Here is a 19,509-nt window from a genome sequence, read left to right on the forward strand (position 1 = left end):
TGAAGATTATGTGGAATTGTGTATGTAGTATGTAACATATTTTGTGTGTGTGTGGTTAGTTTTTTTTTGTTTTGTTTTTGTTTTTGTTTTTGTTTTTTGGAGTTGGTTTTAATTCTTAGCTTTCTCAAATAAGAGAACATGTGGCGGGCACCTGAGGCAGGAGAATGGCGTGAACCCAGGAGGCAGAGCTTGCAGTGAGCCGAGATCGGGCCACTACACTCCAGCCTGGGCGACAGAGCGAGACTCCACCTCAAAAAAAAAAAAAAAAAAAAAAAAAAAGAGAACATGTGAAGTTTGTCTTTCTGTGCCTGGCTTATTTCACTTAACATAATGACCCCCAGTTCCATCCATGTTGATGCAAATGAGAGTATCTCATTCATTTTTATGGCTGAATAGTACTCCATTGTGTACATGTGTCATACATTCTTTATTCATTCGTCTACTGATGGACACATAGGTTGCAGGGGTACATGTGCAGGTTTGTTACATAGCTAAATGTGTGTTATGGGGGTTTGTTGTCAGATTATTTCATCACCCAGGTATTAAGCCTAGTACCCATTAGTTATATAGTAATTTCTTAATATATATTATAACATTTGTTAATTATATAAGTTAAAATTTTATAATTAAAATATTTGTTAATTTGATAAATTTTGTATTATAAAATACCTGTGTTACATTCAATGCATGGCTATAATTAGTCCATGTTTAAGGACTGACTGACTTTATAGAATTTGGCAATACTGTGTCTCTCAAAGAAAGTTTTCTTAATAAAATAAGCTATTTATCTTTCCAACCCACAGCTCTTCAGGTTCACATCTATTTATTTGCTTTCTCACTGCCCTGACTTCTACCCTTCCCTTTTTGTCTGCCTAGTACCCAAAGTCCTCTTCCCCGCCACCCGCACCATTCTTCTCCAGGTAAAAGTCTGGTTTAGGAAAAGGGTATGAGAAACTCTTTCATAATAAAGAGTGCATTTGTATTCTTAAAGCATTGCAGCAGAGCTACAGCCCAGTAATATAATTTCAATATTCAAGCTGTGGGTAAGAGAGGTATTTGCTCAGCCGTAGATTCCTTTCTGTGCCTCTGAAATCACTGTCATATTTGTAACCTTCTACTGTACAGTCCATATGGCAACCTTTAATTATACCTGTTGGAATAATCCACTTAGCCGAAGTCAAGCATCTTCTGATTATGTGTTCTCTTGTTATTTCCTAGTTGTCATAAATCCTTGGCAGCTGTCATTGGCCAAATTTGGTGTTTCTGATTTTTAGTGGCTGTCATTCTGTCCCAAGTTTCTGTAACACATGGTTCGGCCTTGCCAAAAATGCTTTGCTTTAACAGTTAGTCATAATTGGCCAGGTGCGGTGACTCATACCTGTAATCCCAGCACTTTGGGAGGCCAAGGTGGGCGGGTCACACAGTTTGAGAACAGCCTGGCCAACGTGGCGAAATCCCATCTCTACTAAAAATACAAAAAAATAAAAATTAGCTGGGAGTGGTGGTGTGCGCCTGTAATCCCAGCTACTCAGGAGGCTGAGTCAGGAGAATCACTTGAACCTGGGAGGCGGAAGTTGCAGTGAGCTGAGATTGTGCCACTGAACTCCAGCCTGGGGGACACAGCAAGACTCCATCTCAAAAAAAAATAAAAATAAAAATAAAAAAATAAAAACAAACAAACAAAAAAACCAGTCATAATTTTATAGGCCTTACCTTGGTGGGCTAGTAGTCACATTTTACTGTAGGTTATCTTTACAAGTGACTTCAGCTCCCTCTCCTAGCTTTACCTTTTATTTGTTGCACAAAATTCTATGTAGCATGTCAGTTGATAAGCAAAAAAAGATCTCTTAGATTCCACTACCCAAGAATAGACCATATTTCAATGGTAGATAAATTTAGTCCAATTTAGTCCAACAGTTATGTTTGAAATGCCAACAATGAATAAATTAATTTAAAATTTATTGAGCACCTACAATATTATAGTTATTTGCTTGCTAATTTGATTTTATGTGTGTGTATAAGTGTGTGTGTGAGTGTGTATAATAGAGGCTAGTCTCTTCAAGGTCATACAGCTGCTAAGTGGAAAAGCTATGAATTAAATGAAAAGTTTATTGGTTTAGAAGTCCCTGCTTTGTCCCCAAAATAGGTTTTTACTAAGCATACATTAGATAGAATGAGAAATACGAAAGAGATATATGGGCCAGGCGCGGTGGCTCACACCTGTAATCCAAGCACTTTGGGAGGCTGAGGCGGGCAGATGATGAAGTCAAGAGATTGAGACCGTTTGGGGAATATTGTCACTGAGGTGGAGTAAATTAAGCGTATATAAAAATATGGGTTGAGAAAAGTTATGAGAGCTACTGAGTAAGGTTATGATAGCTGGCCAACATGGTGAAACCCCGTCCCTACTAAAAATACAAAATTTAGCGGGGTGCGGTGATGTGCACCTGTAGTCCCAGCTACTCAGGAGGCTGAGGCGGAAGAATCACTTGAACCCCGAAGGTGGAAGTTGCAGTGAGCTGAGATTGTGCCACTACTCTCCAGCTTGGAGATAGAGTGAGACTCTGTCTCAAAAGAAAAAAAAAAAAAAAAAAAAGGAGGTATATGACTATAGCCCTTTTTCTTCATGAGGTTTATAGTCTTCAAGGACAGAGTGACTTTTATGTTTTGCTACCAGAATATTTGAAGTTCTGCAGAGACAAATGTTTATGACATTATCACTTTGGTAAAGTTCAGTAAAGCAAACAAGACAAAAACTTGCCTGCTGAGGGTTGGTTAATCTCTTCTGAAAAAGGTACACTTTGGTATAATGATTTATAGAAAGCATGTGGACAGTTTACAGCTTTATTTTTAGAATAAAACCTGTAATCCCAGTGCCTGTTCTAGTGTTATACCTGTATTTTCCTGAATTATATGTCTGTGTACCTCTTCTTCATGTAGTGTTTCATCCAAAAGGGTGGCATTTACTGCTAGAATTTGAGATCATGAAAAGGAATGACTTTAGCACAGAAAAAACTAAACTTGTTTTCTGTCAAATCCTAAGAACCCAGAGGCAATGAATGCTACTGTCAAAAATAATTTGAAGAAAGTGTATCTGATAGTATTTTTCAAATTTAGCTACAATTTAGGTTTTACTTTGGGGTATTGCTCTAGTGGAAATTCATTCACGATTGTATACCTTCCTAGAATATACAGATTTTTCTTATTAGTCATTGTAAGGAGTACTTGTTACTGACATTCCACAGAACTTTACAGTCATAGTATTTCATCTGTAATATTATCTTATAGAATATAAAGATTTTTCTGTAAAAATGGAAGTGTCCCCAAGCCTGTGTTTCTAGTCATGATTCAATCACTAAGTAGCTGTCTGACCTGGTCAAGCCACTTAACCATCTTTCTGGGTCTTCTTTCCTCATTGGTACCATGAAAGGGTCAGAGTGTTTGAACCTTAATGTCTCTTCTTAGTTCCACCATGTTGCTATGCACAACTCTCATCTGCTGCTTACGACTGCTGTATAAAACACTCCAACCACGGTATACCTACAGGCATTCCGTAGGAGGTCTATGAAGCTTTTCACAGTTGCAAAGTCATTTTTCCCCTGTGGAAACTGGACTTCAATACCATTTTGGTTCACCATGTGTTTTCTTACACCTATAACAAGAATGGGGGCTCCTAAAAGCATAGATGCTCTTTATGACATCAACCACAAAAATGTAGAGGATATATTCAAAATATAACTCCTCTAAAATAAGTAACCATTTATCCAAAAGTTTAGGGGATACATTCAAAATATAATTCCCCTAAAATAAGGAACTATTTATAAACTAACTAATGTAAATCTTTCTGGATTCTAAAATGTATATTGGGTTCCTGGGAACTTGAAATAGCAATTATTTTATAAATCCTTTGTAATAATCAATAGCAAAGTAAGATCCTTGATGTGTGTTTACTCCTTGTTGTTTCTTCTTATATGTTTTTCCAGAGGATGAAGTTCAGTACAGTAATAAAGCTGCTAATATATTTGTAGACTTCTGAAGTCTTCAAATATTTATTCTGCCCTGTTGAGTGTCTTGTGGATAGGTAATATTATCTTTAAAGGTGATGCTCAACTCTTGTGCTGTTTTTTGTTTTGGTTTGATTTAGTTTGGTTTTTTTCTTGAGACAGAATCTCAGTCATTCTGTTGCCCAGGCTGGAGTGCAATGGTGCGATCTTGGCTCACTGCAACCTCTGCCTCCTAGGTTCAAGCCATTCTCCTGCTTCTGACTCCCAAGTAGCTGGGATTACAGGCGCGTGTCACAATGCCAATCTAACTTGTATTTTTAGTAGAAACATGGTGTCACCATGTTAGCCGGGCTGGCCTCAAACTCCTCACCTCAAGTGATCTGCCTGCCTCAGCCTCCCAAAGTGCTGTGATTACAGACATGAGACACCACACCTGGCCTGTGCTGTACTATTTTTTTTATCCTGTGGTTACATATGTTATGCAATAAAAATGTTTTCATGCTACACATTAAGTATAAAACTCTTCAAGCAAGACTGCTATACAGATTATGGTGGTATACATGAATTGCTTTTTTTTTCTTCCTCCCAAAAGCATAGGTTAGGCATATTTACTGTCTTTGCCAGGACTTTTCTCACTTTTTAAGACATCTGAATATGTAGATTTCCTTCCTTTTCAACACGTACATTGGAAGATGAACATATTTAGGATAAGCCAAAAGAAAAAATGCTGCATAAAGCTGTGTTGAAGGAAGTTATTCTGGCAGTTTTAGGGTTGAAATTAACAATCCATTACAAGTATGGAAGCTGTAGACCCTTGGATGAGGCTCTACAAAGATTGGGATATGTAGAAATTTGATGGGTCCAAACTCTGCAATTACTTTAAAGAAATCCATGCTTTCTGCAATTAAAAATGTGTAATTAAAACTCATCCAATATGTGTGTTTTTGTGTGTGCGTGTAATTCATAACCACAAATAGGCATCTACTATGTGAAAAATCTCTTAAGGGATACGAATATATGCTGAAATAATTCAGCTAGTGTAAAGAGGAAAGGAAAAATATATTACTGGAGGAAGGCAGTCAGATGAATATAAATGGGGAAGCACCATCCCCAGCAGAGATAATAGGTTGAGAAAGAGCTATAAATAGGGAAAATCTGGGTGTGTATGGAAAAAGTGACTTCAACATATGATTAATTAGAGGTGGTGGGGAAAACAAAGAAATCAAAGAAATATCAATGCGCAGTAAGTTAAAAAAGTGGAAGGGTGGTGGGTAGAGGAGCAAAGTAAGTGAAGGTTATTGAATGCCCAGAAAAAATAATTAAACTCTTAGGTCATACCCTTATCCAACATTCTGAATTAGTTTCTTCTACTCAGCTTTTCTGGGGATGGTTAGGGCTTCTACAGATAGGAAGTAGAATGCTATGAAAAGAAGGTACACTTATGAAGGAAGGTTTCTGAAAACAAACCAGAAAATGAATTTGCTAGGGGAGTTCCCCAGTGGCAGAGAGTTTATACCATGAGTCGGCCTTTCTCTCTGCAGTTCCAGGAATTCCATCTGCAGAAGGTGAGTGACAGGCTAGTGGTGCTGGTAAAGTCTGTGCTGAGGCAGTAGGAGAGCTGATGTCAATGACAAGGCAACCCGTGACTGCAGCCCTGACACCTGTCTGGGGAATTTAGATTAGTGACAATGCTTGACCTGCCATGCAAATCTGGAGCTATGCCATTGAATTATTTCCCTTGATTGGGAGTGGAAATGGAAAGTTTTGGGGACCAGGAAGAAGGCAGTTTGTAATGTATGGATTTTTAGCCTAGCAAGCTGGACATTCTACCTTCACCAGAGTACTTTTAATTCATTCTCTTCTGAAGGAAGAGGCAAAGATGAAGGTTGTCTAGGTAGGAGGAATCTCAATATTTTTCTTCATTAGGACAGTTACAATGTTGAGACCAAAAAGATGTAAGTAAAGATAATTAACAAAGGGCAGTCTACTTCCTTTGGAGTCTATAAATTCCTCAACTACTTAGAAATGCTACTGTGTCTCACGCTGACATTTGATCTTTGTACTTCAGATAGGATTTGACAGTACATTTAAGTTCTCAGCGGACTCAGGTTTCCAGATGACTTTTTTTGTTAACTCCTGATTGAGCCTTTGTTCTCCTCCACATGATTCTTTGGCAGCTCATTTGAAGTGTTTGTTCCTGGGGGAAACACAACAAATATGTGAGCTCATTTTCTTTCTATTAGGTAAGGTCTTTAGAGTTTGGGATTTCAAGTATTCAGTGTTTCATGCTTTCAGTGTTCTTTTAGAAATCTGTATATATCCCTACATTTTTCAGAGGCAGTAATCCAGAGGATCTGATATGGTTTGGCTGTATCCCCCACCCAAATCTCACCTCACATTGTCATCCCTGTTATCCCTATGTGTCAAGGGCAGGACCAGGTGGAGGTAATTGAATCACAGGGGGTGGTTCCCTCCATGCTGTTCTCATGATAGTGAGTTCTCACAAAATCTGATGGTGTTATAAGCATCTGGCATTTCCCCTGCTTGCAATCACTTTATTCTGCCACCCCGTGAAGAAGATTCCTGCTTCTCCTTTGCCTTCCACCATGGTTGTAAGTTTCCTGAGGCCTCCCAGCCTTGAGGAACTATGAGTCAATTAAACCTCTCTTCTTTATAAGTTACCCAGTCTTGGGTACTTCTTCATAGCGGTATGAGAATGGACCAACACAGGATCAAATCTGGCTTATATAAATCTGGAATGAAGAGTAATAAAACCAACAGATGCTAATAATATAACACCACCTCTTTTCTCCCATCCAGGATGTGATTCTCTAGATTTTCCAGTCTGATGATGTTGTGGAGCTCACAGTTGATCTGTATCTTCTTGATATAAGCCCTATGTGGTTGAGCTTGGGGTTTATAACAGAAGAGCAAAAAATGGGATCCCTTTCATCAGAATTCCCCTCCCTGCCCCCACACTTTGTAGCAATTCCCCGTTTGTCACTTTCAACTCTTTGTTGATCTAATTGTTTGTATGTCTACCCAACAAAATCATAAGCTTATTTGGGGACTGTGGTTTTGTTATACATATATCATCTCCCAAGATACTAGAATAGCTTAAGTACCCAATTATTATTAAGTGCCTGTTTACTGTTGGATTTTCTTGAAAACTCATATAGAATACCTTCATTTTCTTCTCACTTTGGTCTGTAAACAATGTGGAAGTAGTGAAGAAGACACAAGGTCACTTTAGACATGTTTGTCACTCTCACTTTTATCCTCTCCCTTCCATCGTGAAGTCTCCTACTTGCCATCTTTCCTCTAAAGATCCTCAGTCCCTGAGAAGCAAGAGCTACTGAAGATTATATCCTAATAAGCTTCTAAAACTCAAAACTTCTTGTAGGAAAGAACATAAGGGCTTAATTCCTTTCTCTTTGACAATTTGGCCCAATTGGATGCTCAGGTGTAATATGCTATTATTAGCCCTGAGATGAAAATTTCAGGATCAAAATACTTAGTAAAACACTTAACATTTGTTAAATTTTTAAACTACAGAGTATTTAATGTGTAAATATTTACTGCACTGAGTGGCTTATATGTATTGTTACCTTTAATTCTCATTATAATGATGTATTAGCTATTGCATAGGTATTTTTTACTATTATCCTTGTTTTTTATATATATATATCCATGTGTGTGTGTGTGTATATGTGTGTGTGTGTGTGTGTGTGTGTATATATATATATGGAGAGTGAGGCTTAAAGAGGTCAAGTAGGTAGGCCGGGCGCGGTGGCTCATGCCTGTGATCCCAGCACTTTGGGAGGCCGAGACGGGCGGATCACGAAAAGGTCAGGAGATCAAGACCATCCTGGCTAACATGGTGAAACCCCATCTCTACTAAAAATACAAAAATTAGCCAGGCGCGGTGGCCGGCGCCTGTAGTCCCAGCTACATGGGAGGCTGAGGCAGGAGAATGGCGTGAACCTGAGAGGCGGAGCTTGCAGTAAGTGGAGATCGCACCACTGCACTCCAGCCTGGGCGACAGAGCCAGACTCTGTCTCAACAAAAAAAAAGGTCAAGTAACTTGCCAGTGTCTACTAGCTCTTAGACAGTAAATTTAGCATTCAAATTCATGCTTAAATTCTACCCTTTATGACCTCCATCTTACATAAACCTTAACTCTAGGAAAAATTGACCTGTCTTGTACTAACTGTCATATATTTGGTAGGAGAGGCAAGGAGACATTTTTCTCATCACATTCTTTCAGTATGTGTTGGGATATATTTCAGAGGTTGGAATTTCCATCAAGTGCGCATGTACACCTCTTAGAATTGTCACTTTGGGTTATGACAGCTAGGATGCATTTTTTTTAAAGAAATGTATTTTATATATTATATGTATTATATACTGTATTCTTACAATAAAGTGAGCTAAAGAAAAGAAAATGTTATTTAAAAATGTTAAGAAAGAGAAAATATATTTACTGTTATTACATGCAAGTGAATCATCATAAAGGTCTTCAGCCTCATTGTCTTCATGTTGAGCAGGTTGAGGAGGAGGAAGAGAGAAGTTAGTCTTGCTGTCTCAGGCTTGTCAGAGGTGGAAGGTATGGAGGAGGAGGAAGAGAGAAGTTAGTCTTGCTGTCTCAGGCATGTCAGAGGTGGAAGATATGGAGGAGGTGGAAGGAGAGGTGAGGGAGGCAGGTATATTCAGTGTGAGCTTTATTGAAAAAAATACACATATGAGTGGACCTATACAGCTCAAATGCATGTTATTCAGGGGTCGACTGTACCTCGATGGTAACATCACTGCCATTACCATTTTCTGAGTCGGTGGTATAAATGGCATTTTTCTAGGTGATCGTTATACATGTGTATCATGTATATCATCAGGTATAGTCCTGTAATAGCTTCCACCTTTCTGCATAAAAGTCTTCACAAAGCTAAATTGAGAGTTATAGTAACTGTAATTATGGAAGGTAATCACAACAGAAAATATGTTTTATGAAATATAACTTTTACAAGTTGTTTTACAGTTTATATTACATGAAATAACAAAATTATAGGCTTTGTTATTCTGAACATTAATTTGCATTAGCCAAATAGGAGATTTATTTTAGGCATATTTGTATCTGTATACTCTTTCTATTATCTATATACACCAATAAACATTTACAAACATTTAAACATTAGAATTTTTCTCTCAATTGAATGAAGCTTTCAAAGATGCTTTTTCTTTTTTTCTTGGAATCCTGTTGAATTTCCTTGAAAAGTAAATAAGAGTTCACACCTTCTCAGAGTTTGGTCTGAGGTGTTTTGATAATGTTAACATGACCATCAAAGTAATACCAACTCTTAAAATACCCATATTTACTTAACTATCATTGTATTTCTAAGAACCCTATTATATACACCCTTCTTATTTTATGCTCATGTTGTAAATAGACATGCATGATGCTGGGCTGTCATAGAGAAACCGTCCATATTCACTGCTTAAAGAAGTGAGTGTGAGTTTGAGAAATGAGTCTGTGATGTATGTTTAGTCTGTAATAACAATTCTATTAATTCAATGCTGTTTTAAACATGCACTCACATCCTGTCATCAGTAAAACCAAGTGTCAGTTATTCACACAATTAATCAAGTTCTCACTCAGGCTTTCTAGTAATTCAACTAGCTTCCCATTTCCTTATTTCTTCTAGTTGATATAGTCACTTTTCCATCTGTAAAGCCAGTATAGGATATTTTAATTATTTAGTTACCAATGTTTTTATTAGGCACTGTTTTAGGCATTGGTGGTATTAAAGTGAAAAAGCCAGATAAGTCCCTCTTTCCATGTGAACTAGAGTTTACATTGCAGTTGTACTAGTAAACAAGTAAAAACTCTACGTAAGGCAGTTTGATATAGTGATGAATGTCCCGAGGAATATGAATCAGAACAATGTGGTAGTGGGGTGGTATAGGCATACTATTTACTTAGGGAGACTTTTCTAGTTGGTGACTTGAACTTAGACATGGATGAGAAGTAGCTAGTCACAAGAATATCTATAACGAGATTGTTATAAATAGTAAAGATAGATAGATACATAGACAGATAGATAGATGGCAAAAACCCTAAAGTATGTATGAATGAGCTTGGCATATTTGAAAAATAGATTGACTAGTAGAGAGTGGATATTTGTAAAGATTTATTACTAATGATAGATCTTTAGATATCCACATAGCTTTAAGGGAGCAGCAAATTTAACTTAAGGTTAGTAAAATGTTCAGTACCAGCAGGATATCCCTATAAGATTTTTTAGGACTATAGGAATTGGATGAATGGTATATTGGATCAACAACATGCCAATTAAATTTGTTGTATGGTCTGTTTTATTTAATCTCTAATTCATATTTTTATAATGTATAATTATAACTTCCTGCTTATACAGAATGGTTACCCATTTAGTACTTTATCTGTTCAACAACCATTTACTAATGTCCTATCGTATGCAAGATAGAGTACTAGGGACTGAGTATACAAAAATAAATAAGACTGCTCAGTCATGAAAACATGTACAAAAAAGTAGATAACACAGGATTTAAGTATATTTAGTGGGAAATATACTTTCTCAATGTAAGCATATAAAATTATACAGTGGAATTTCAGATGAGAGTGGCATTGATAGATATAAGTAGGCATAGCTGATGCAGAGAATGTTAAAATATAATTTTGCAGGTCTAAAAAACCATTTGACATTTACTTCTAATTCTGGATTAATGCTTATGTGATGATCTCTGACACGGTGGAAAAGTTTATAAATTTAAATTAATGGAAATTGCTGTTGATGAAACCCTCTAGAGGATAACACATTTCTGATATGCCTATAGGGCCCCATATTTAAGCTAAACTCCTGCCCAAGATGCAAGATGATGAAGTCCTTTATTTCAGCCATCAGACCTATTAAAACCATCAGTATCCCCGTGGGTCGACAAGTCAGGCTAAAATACAACATCCTCAATCTGACAAGAAAATCAACTGATTTCCTGAATTTATATGAGCTAATTCCTATATGTATGACAGCCAAAAAAGTTCCAAAAAGAAAACAAATTCTGCATTAGTCTGAGATTTTTGAGGTTAGGAGCCTCCATTCACACGTTTATCCGCTCAGCCCCCATTTGGAGCTATCCAAGGTGCTGAACATGCTCTGCAACTCAGTCCACTTAGTCTCTGGGCTTGACCTATTTTCTCCATCGTTGTTTCTTATCTTTGCCTTTTATTCTCTACCCATACTGCCTGCTCTGATTGCTCTTTGTATGATCTCATCAATCATATGTGACAAATTTTTGTCCCGACTCTTGCTATGCCCTACATTCTAAACTAGTACATTCTTCAACTCATGTTTAGCCAAATTTCAATTACAATTTGTACCTACAGCTTCCCCAACAAGTGCCTTGACTCCCAATTTTGTTTCTTGAAACAATGAGATCATTGATTTTATCTCTAATTGTAAAGTAATTAAAAACAATTTTATTTCAGTCCACAAATATATAAATATTCTAAAAAAGCCTTTACTTCATTTAATAATCTATAAAAATAAACTGAAAAATCAAGCATGGTCTTCTTCATCATTTTCCTCTTTTTCATTGTGGCCTTCTCTCTCCTCCCACTTCCCCTTCCTCCTCATCATCATTATAAATTCAATGAGTCAGACTGGTTTAATTGAAATTCTTCATTTAAAAAGTAGGATCTTGGTAAAATGTAGGTTCAAAGACAATTTTACAATAGTTTAACCTTAATAGATGAAAAATGGCAAAGTTACAAACAACTCCTGTGAACGTATTGTCTTTGAAATTGGTAAAATAAATAAAATTGAGATCACTTCTTACTACATATCTCCAGTTTATTTTAGGATGTATCTCTTCCTTTCTGACTGGAAGACTCAAAATACATTTAGAGAGTTGGAGCTGGTGTTGACAGTCAATGATTAGGGCAAAGGCATGTACTTCACCTCTGTATTTCTCCCTAATTTCATCCATTGTAATTTAAGAAGAATGGCATGCCTGAATTGGTTATGAATGTGAACTTTTGAATAAACAGTCTATATTTTTATCTTAGGTCCACCAATTCCTAACCATGTAATCTCGGGTAAATCTTTAAGTCTATGGATTTATATTTTTTAATCTGCTGAGAATATTAAAACATCCTCACACTGAAGATTGCTGCCAGAATTATGTGAGATAATGCATACCCAAAGTTTAGGGCAGAAACTGAAAGCTAGTCAACATTTTAAAAATGTGAATTATTGTCATTAACCTATCCTTTCTGTGCTTCACCTCTCCATACATTTTAAGATACTCTGGTCATTATGAGTGCTTGCCACAAGTATATAGGAGATAAAAGATTTATTTTCCCACCCATTATTAGGTTCATGGCTGAGGTATCCTATAATAAGAGACAGATTAACAGGAAAAAAGCATACAAATTAATATAATTTTTATGTGACATTGGAGCCTTTGAAGGGAAGACCCAAAGAAATAGGGAATCTTGTGTATTTTAGACTTTGGTTTGATAAAGAGTGGACAGTCTTGGGGAAGTATGGCTGGACAAAAGTGGGGCATGGCCTGATGGTAATAAGCTGGGGGAAACTTAGCAAGACCTGTTGTTCAGATTCTTCTTGGTGTCTCGGTGTCTTCAGCTGCTTTTCTCTAGTTCTAGAGATAATATCTCTTGAATGAAGGTCTTATGATTTGCTTTAAGTGAAAGTCAGAGAATTATTTTATGGCCTGCTTCAGGGGAGAAGAGTGAGAGAAATTCAAATAGATCTTCCTGCTTCTGCTGCTTTCTCAAATGCCAAGTTGCTGTATTTTGGGGTAGTATGTCCTGAACCCCATCAGGTACTTGACATTTCGTGAAGGTAAGTTGATCACTCTTTCATCCATGGCACCCATTAATGTCTCAATTTGAAATGTTGTGAGCTCTGAAAAAAGACAAGGAAGGTAGTACTTATCCACTCATGAACAAACGTTCTTAACTCACTATTAACCACTGATTACAATTGATCTATTGGCCATGGTATTGTTGTGAACTTTGAAATACATTGTATTAACATTTCTATTAAAATGGTGGTTGAAATTCTGTAGGCAGATAATGCAGTGTTAACATAATAAATAAAATAATGATAGTGAAGTTGTAAAAGTAAGAAGGTTCAATGTGCTTGAAAGTCACAGAATTTTGAAAAGTGCAAGAGATAAGAAAAACTGATGAACAAAATGTGACAACTTGAGACTGGCTATGCATACAGAAATGAACCAATGACTTTTAAGCTAGTAATTGTTAGCGTGTACAGCCTACAGAAATGTAAATATGGCGAACACAGGTACCTTTCTAATTTAAATACCTATCAAAGCTTTTATTTGGAAGAAAACTAGATTTATACTTTGTGACATGCTCAAAATCCTTGTCTTCTCCAACACCATCTCCAGTAAAATACTCCTAGCTTAAAATATATTAAAGTGGATATCTCTAAAGTTATGTTCTTTTGGAATTAAACAAAAGAGACTATGGTTTTCCAGGCACTATTGTAGATGTTATTTTATAGTAAGACAGATAAGGCAGTCAACATACAGAGGTTTTGTTTTATGGCCAGAACTAACATTTATTCAATCAATGAGAGAGATCAATTAGAGCAGCATTACTTCTACAGTGTGAAAATTTCAGAGCCCCTGAAATAGAACATTATTGTTAAATTATCAAATATGTTACAGTTGTTGCTAGTGTAATGACCCTTCGTCTTTATCAGCTCAGGGAAGAAAAAAGCCAAATGGTGACTATTTTATCACCAGATTCATAACTAAGTTACCAAAAGACTGAAACTAATTAGGTCTGATTTTCAAACTAAGCAATAACACTTAAAGCATATTTGAATATACAGATGTTTGGATCACTGATATCCTAAGAATTCTATAGTCTATGCTGATTTTAAAGTTGAGACTAGTTTGTTCTTCTATACCCAGAGAAGCATAGCTCTAAAGGGAAGGTGTTCTGGGGAAAGAAAAGAAAAAAATGACATTTTCATCATCACACTGAAAAGATGCCAACAAATCCTAAGTAATTTTGTGTTGATTATACTAAATTAGAATAGTGATGGCTATAATCATTTGATCCCTGAGGCATTAATGAAAATTCAGCATTATTTTGTGTGGAATATGTATTATTACCCTTGAGCTTAGGAATGATTATTAGTAAGTCTGATTAAATCTGGAAGCAGTGACACAAGCTATCTTTAACCCACTAATGACAGGGCCATATTGTAATTTTATGATGAATGAATACAGTTTAGCATTTTTAGCACTTGGTGGGGAAAATAAGAAGTCTGCATTCATTTTCTTGATTAGACTGCAAAGTAGTACAGAGAAGCTCATGAGAAATTCTTCGTAATGAAATAGCGTTTCTGCTGATGGATTAACCTATCATAGCTTCCAAAATTTACAGGACTAGTTATCTTTGTGTGATCAAAGATATTATTCAGCAACATTCTGGAGATCATGAATTCCTAGATACAGAAGTACAAACAATAAAAATACTACCATGTTACATGCATGTATGCATGTATTACTCTTATCTTTTTTTTTTTTTTTTTTGAGATGGAGTTTTGCTTTGTCACCCAGGCTGGAGTACAGTGGGATGCTCTCAGCTAACTGTAAGCTCTGCCTCCCAGGTTCAAGTGATTCTCCTGCTTCAGGCTCCCGAGTAGCTGAGACTACAGGCACATGCTACAATGCCTGACTAATTTTTTTGTATTTTTAGTAGAGATGGGGTTTCACCATGTTGGCCAGGATAGTCTCAATCTCTTGACATTGCGTTCCACCCACCTCAGCCTCCCAAAGTGCTGGAATTACAGGCGTGAGCCACCGCACCCGGCAGTATTACCCTTATCTTTTTAAATGCTTCCACATTTACTTTATGGTGTTCTCATCATAGTAACTTAAGTGAGTTAGACTTTTTACCACTTGTTCTATCAGTAAGAAAACTAAAGCACAATCCAGTGGAGGTATTTGCCTAAAATCACACAGGTTGTCAGAAATACCAGTATTGGAACCCCAGTGTCTTGTTTTCAAGCCTAATATATTTTTGGGGCCTCAGTTTAGTCATTAATTTTATAATTACAGACAGTATTTTTGCTAACATCTTGAATTCTTTCTTTTTAAAAAGATGTCTATTCTGTATTCATAGAAAATATTAGAGATTCTTACTGATCAAATGGATCACAGCAATTATTTAATTTTAATTTTCAGTGGTAGGTAATGGAGCTCAGAACACACCAACTCAAAATTTGGCATTTGAGGAATCAGCAGAAGGAGGCCATAGAAACTAGAAAGAAATCCACTTGCCCCTTCTTCCCTGAAGCAGCCACGAAAGCTAACTGACTTTTCCCAGAAAATAGGTCATAAGACCATCATATCAGAGCAATTCTTCTTGTACCTGGAGGAAAAGAATGTCCTTATCTCTGAAGACAAAGGGACACTGAAAATAATCTGAACAAGCAGGCCTTGCCGAATTCCCCCCAGTTTATTAACATTAGATTGTACTCTTTTGTCCTCCGATTAGACTTCTGCACGGCTGTCCACTCTTCATCAAACCTAAGCATAAAAATACCCAGATTTCCCTGTTTCTTCAGGTCTTCATTTCTGAAGCCTCTTCTGTATAAGTTTTATGTAAGTAAATATATGCCTCTATATGAATTAATATAAATTTTACTTAATATAAATTTATATAAATAAATTTAATATTTTATAATTATAAAATTATAAAAATAATAATTTAAAATCATATATAAATTTATTATAAATTTATATATAAATTTTAATACAAAATATACTTAATTTTGCTTAATATAAATTATTAAGTAGATTTGTTTTATCTTATAAATCTGTCTTTATTACAGAAGCCTTATCCAGGAACCTTGTGATGTGTGAGGAATCTTTCTCCCCTATGTAGGCAAAATTGTTTCTAAAATCCCCATATAATTTAGGACAAGTTCTGATCCTTGCGTAGTAGCATCTGACACTCAGTACTAGCTTGATAAATCTTAGTTCCTTTTCTCCTAATTCCCATCCCAAATGCTGTGACCCTCTCTGCACTCAAAAGAAGAAATCTTTGAAATTCTTAGTTTATCTGAAATTTGTGTTGATGGCCTACATTATTTTATTGTTAAAACTATGTTTACAGGTGACTAGTCAGTAACAAAACATAAAAATTAGTGAAAGTACAGCCAAACCCTGTTTTAAATGCTAGATGGAGTTAGTGGTTTTCTTCCATCAAAGCCACAATATTTCTACTTGAAACAGGCGGGGCACGGTGGCTCACGCCTGTAATCTCAGCACTTTGGGAGGCCGAAGCAGGTGGATCACCTGAGGTCAGGAGTTTGAAACCAGTCTGACCAACATGGAGAAACCCTGTCTCTACTAAAAATACAAAAAATTAGCCAGGTGTGTTGGCACATGCCTGTAATCCCAGCTACTCAGGAGGCTGAGGCAGGAGAATCTCTTGAACCTGGGAGGCAGAGGTTGCAGTGAACCAAGATTGTACCATTGCAATCCAGCCTGGGCAACAAGAGTGAAACTCCATAAAATAAAATAAAATAATAAAATAAAATAAAATAAAATAAAATAAATCTTTGTAACTGAATGGCATCCCATTTACTTAGCATCATAATGGCATTCTGTTGAATAGCTTAACTGTAGGGCAATCGGAACTAAACACTCAAAGTTACGGAGTCCTGCAGGCCCTGCTTGGCATGTAACAGATTAGGTTGCTTGGAGAAGATAAATCCAGAAATGAATCATTTTAATAAAGCAAAACACATGATATAAAGAGTATGGATAAGAAGCTATGAAAGTGCCTAGGATAGACAAAAAGAAAGGTATCCTGGGATAGGGAAAGGGACATTTGAACATCAAATTAAGCAAAGTCATGAACTTTGGAATTTTTCTTGGCATTTTGTTCCCTTTCCCTGCAAATGTTAAATCAATTGTCAATCAATTGTCAATTTTGCCTTTAACCATTTCTCTTCTTCATATCTTTCTCCATACTATCACTGACCTGGGGGAGCTCTTACCATCTTTACTTATAATAAGCTAGTTTATTCACTATTTCTATTTCCAGGCATATCACTCTGAAAATCATCATCCAGATTATTTAAAACCTTAAATCTAATCACATCTCCCACTTGCTTGAAACCATTCAAAGTCTCCTAATTGCCTACAAGATAAGATCTAAACTTAACGGTTCTCTATGGTCTGGCTTCTCCTTACCTGTGAAGCGTCCACTCATGATGAGCCATTCTGTGATGGTGCTTTAGGCTGTAAAAATTGTTTGTGGTTTCAAAAACATTGCATTTCATTTCATGCCTCCATACCTTTTCCTCTTCTTGTAATGCCTTTTCATATTCATCTCCGACAGGGTAAGTTCTGCACATAATTCAGTGTCCCTTTTCCAGTTTGATGTTGTAGCTCTTCCACTGGATCAGGTACATCTGTGTGTACTTCATCTTATCCATCCTGTTAAAGAAAAAATTATAGAGGGACAATTGTTAAAGCATGGTAGGGAAAGTTTATTCAGGACCATCATGATAAATATATGGGCCACTGCAATGGAATTGTTTGCAATGTAGGAGAGAGATTGGGCTCAACTTTGTATATAGCATGAACAAGTGAGAATTTTTAACCAAGGAACAGGGTAGAGGTCAGCAGACAGACAATGACTAAGAGGTAACATCAGGAGTAAGGGGAATTCTGGCTAAACTGACCTAACAGAATTCTTGCTGAAGACAAACCAGCGTGATCAGGTGTCACCTGGGAGTTGGGGGAGAATGAAAAATTAATCAGGTATCAAGAGTAAACAGATACCTAAAGTGGGGGAGTTCTTATTAAACTGACTTAGCAGACTTCTTGCTAAAACCAGATTTTACAAGGAAGTGCGCAGATGAGCCTAGGAGAAGGTAGAGCGGCCTGACTAAAGTTTTGATCAAGTAAAAAAGTCTTTATCAATCTTGGTATTTCCCATTAAGCACAATGCTTGGCACATAATAGTTGCTCAACAAATGTTGGCTGATTTGATTATAAGAATAACATGGATAGATTATCCTTTGCAACCTGTAAGTTTTTTAAAAGTTTATTTTTAATTATTATGAATACATTCCAGTTGTACATATGTATGGGGTATATGTGATATTTTGATACAAACATGCCATGTGTAATGATCAAATCAGGGTAATTGGGGTATCCATCACCTCAAGCATTTATCAATTTTTTTGTGTTATGAGCATTCCAATTCCGCTCTTTTAGTTATTTTGAAATATACAAATCAATTATTGTTAACTATTGTTGCCCTGCAGTTGCTACTGAATGCTAGATCTTATTCCTTCTATCTAACTGTGTTTTTGTACCTTTTAACAGTCCCCTTTTTATGCTCTTCTCCCCCACTACCCATCCCAGCCTCTGGTAGCCATCATTCTACTCTCCATCTCCGTGAGTTCAGTATTATTTTTAGCTCCCACATATTGGTGAGAACATGCAGTATTTGTATTTCTGTGCCTGGTTTATTTCTTAATATAATGTCCTTCATTCCATTATTTCTTAACATAATGTGCTTTAATTCCATGTACGTTATTCCAAATGACAGAATTTCATTTTCTTAATAGCTGAATAATATTTCATTTTGTATATGTACTTAATTTTCTTTATCCATTCATCTACTGATGGATTCTTGGGTTGATTTCATATCTTGTCTGTTGTAAATAGTGCTGCAGTAAACATGGGAATGCAGATATCTCTTTGATATACTGATTTCCTTTCTTTTGGGTATATACCCAGAAGTGGCATTACTAGATCATATGGTAGTTCTATTTTTAGTTTTCTGAGGAATACTCCATGCTGTTCTCCATAGTGGCTGTACTAATTTATTCCCACCAGTACACTAGAGTTCCTCTTTTTCCGTATCCTCATCAACATTCATTGTTGCCTGTCTTTTGGATAAAAGCCATTTTAACTGGGGTGAAATGACATCTCATTGTAGTTTTGATTTGCAATTCTCTGATGGAAATCTGTAAGTTAATATGTCTGAAAATCTCTCAGTCATACTATCATGTTTCTACTCTTAAATGGGGAAAATTAATTTATCAAGCCAGGTTGTCATCTTTTCTTAAAAAATTACGTGATATGAAATTCACAGCCTTCCTATTCAAGTGAGTTTTTCTTATGTCCAGCTAGAATCCCCTTTGGTTAATATAAGTCTTTAGTGTAGGAATTTGAATCTTTGCCTAAGGTGCTACATTGTTGGTTATCTTAAAAATTTGTGGCATTATTTAATTCAGTAAAATTTGTGTGGATTGATTTGTATCCTTTGAATATTTAGTATTATACAAATATCTCAGTCTATAAGACTCATCCAAAACTTTGGAATTGAAAGTCTAATTTCCTCTCCGTTAGAAGTCTTGGCTTGGACATACAGTCTCTATTTAATCCA

The 19,509-nt window shown here is 36.3% G+C and overlaps 1 protein-coding gene across 17 annotated transcripts in view; it reads left to right on the forward strand.

Annotated features, from left to right (window-relative positions):
- NRXN3 (neurexin 3) overlaps positions 1–19,509 on the forward strand; it is a 1,630,631-nt gene that overhangs the window by 625,686 nt on the left and 985,436 nt on the right. The gene's annotated exons all lie outside the window — the stretch shown is intronic.

The sequence above is a fragment of the Theropithecus gelada genome, chromosome 7b (genome assembly GCF_003255815.1).
Source record: "Theropithecus gelada isolate Dixy chromosome 7b, Tgel_1.0, whole genome shotgun sequence".
NCBI classification, from domain to species: Eukaryota; Metazoa; Chordata; class Mammalia; order Primates; family Cercopithecidae; genus Theropithecus; species Theropithecus gelada.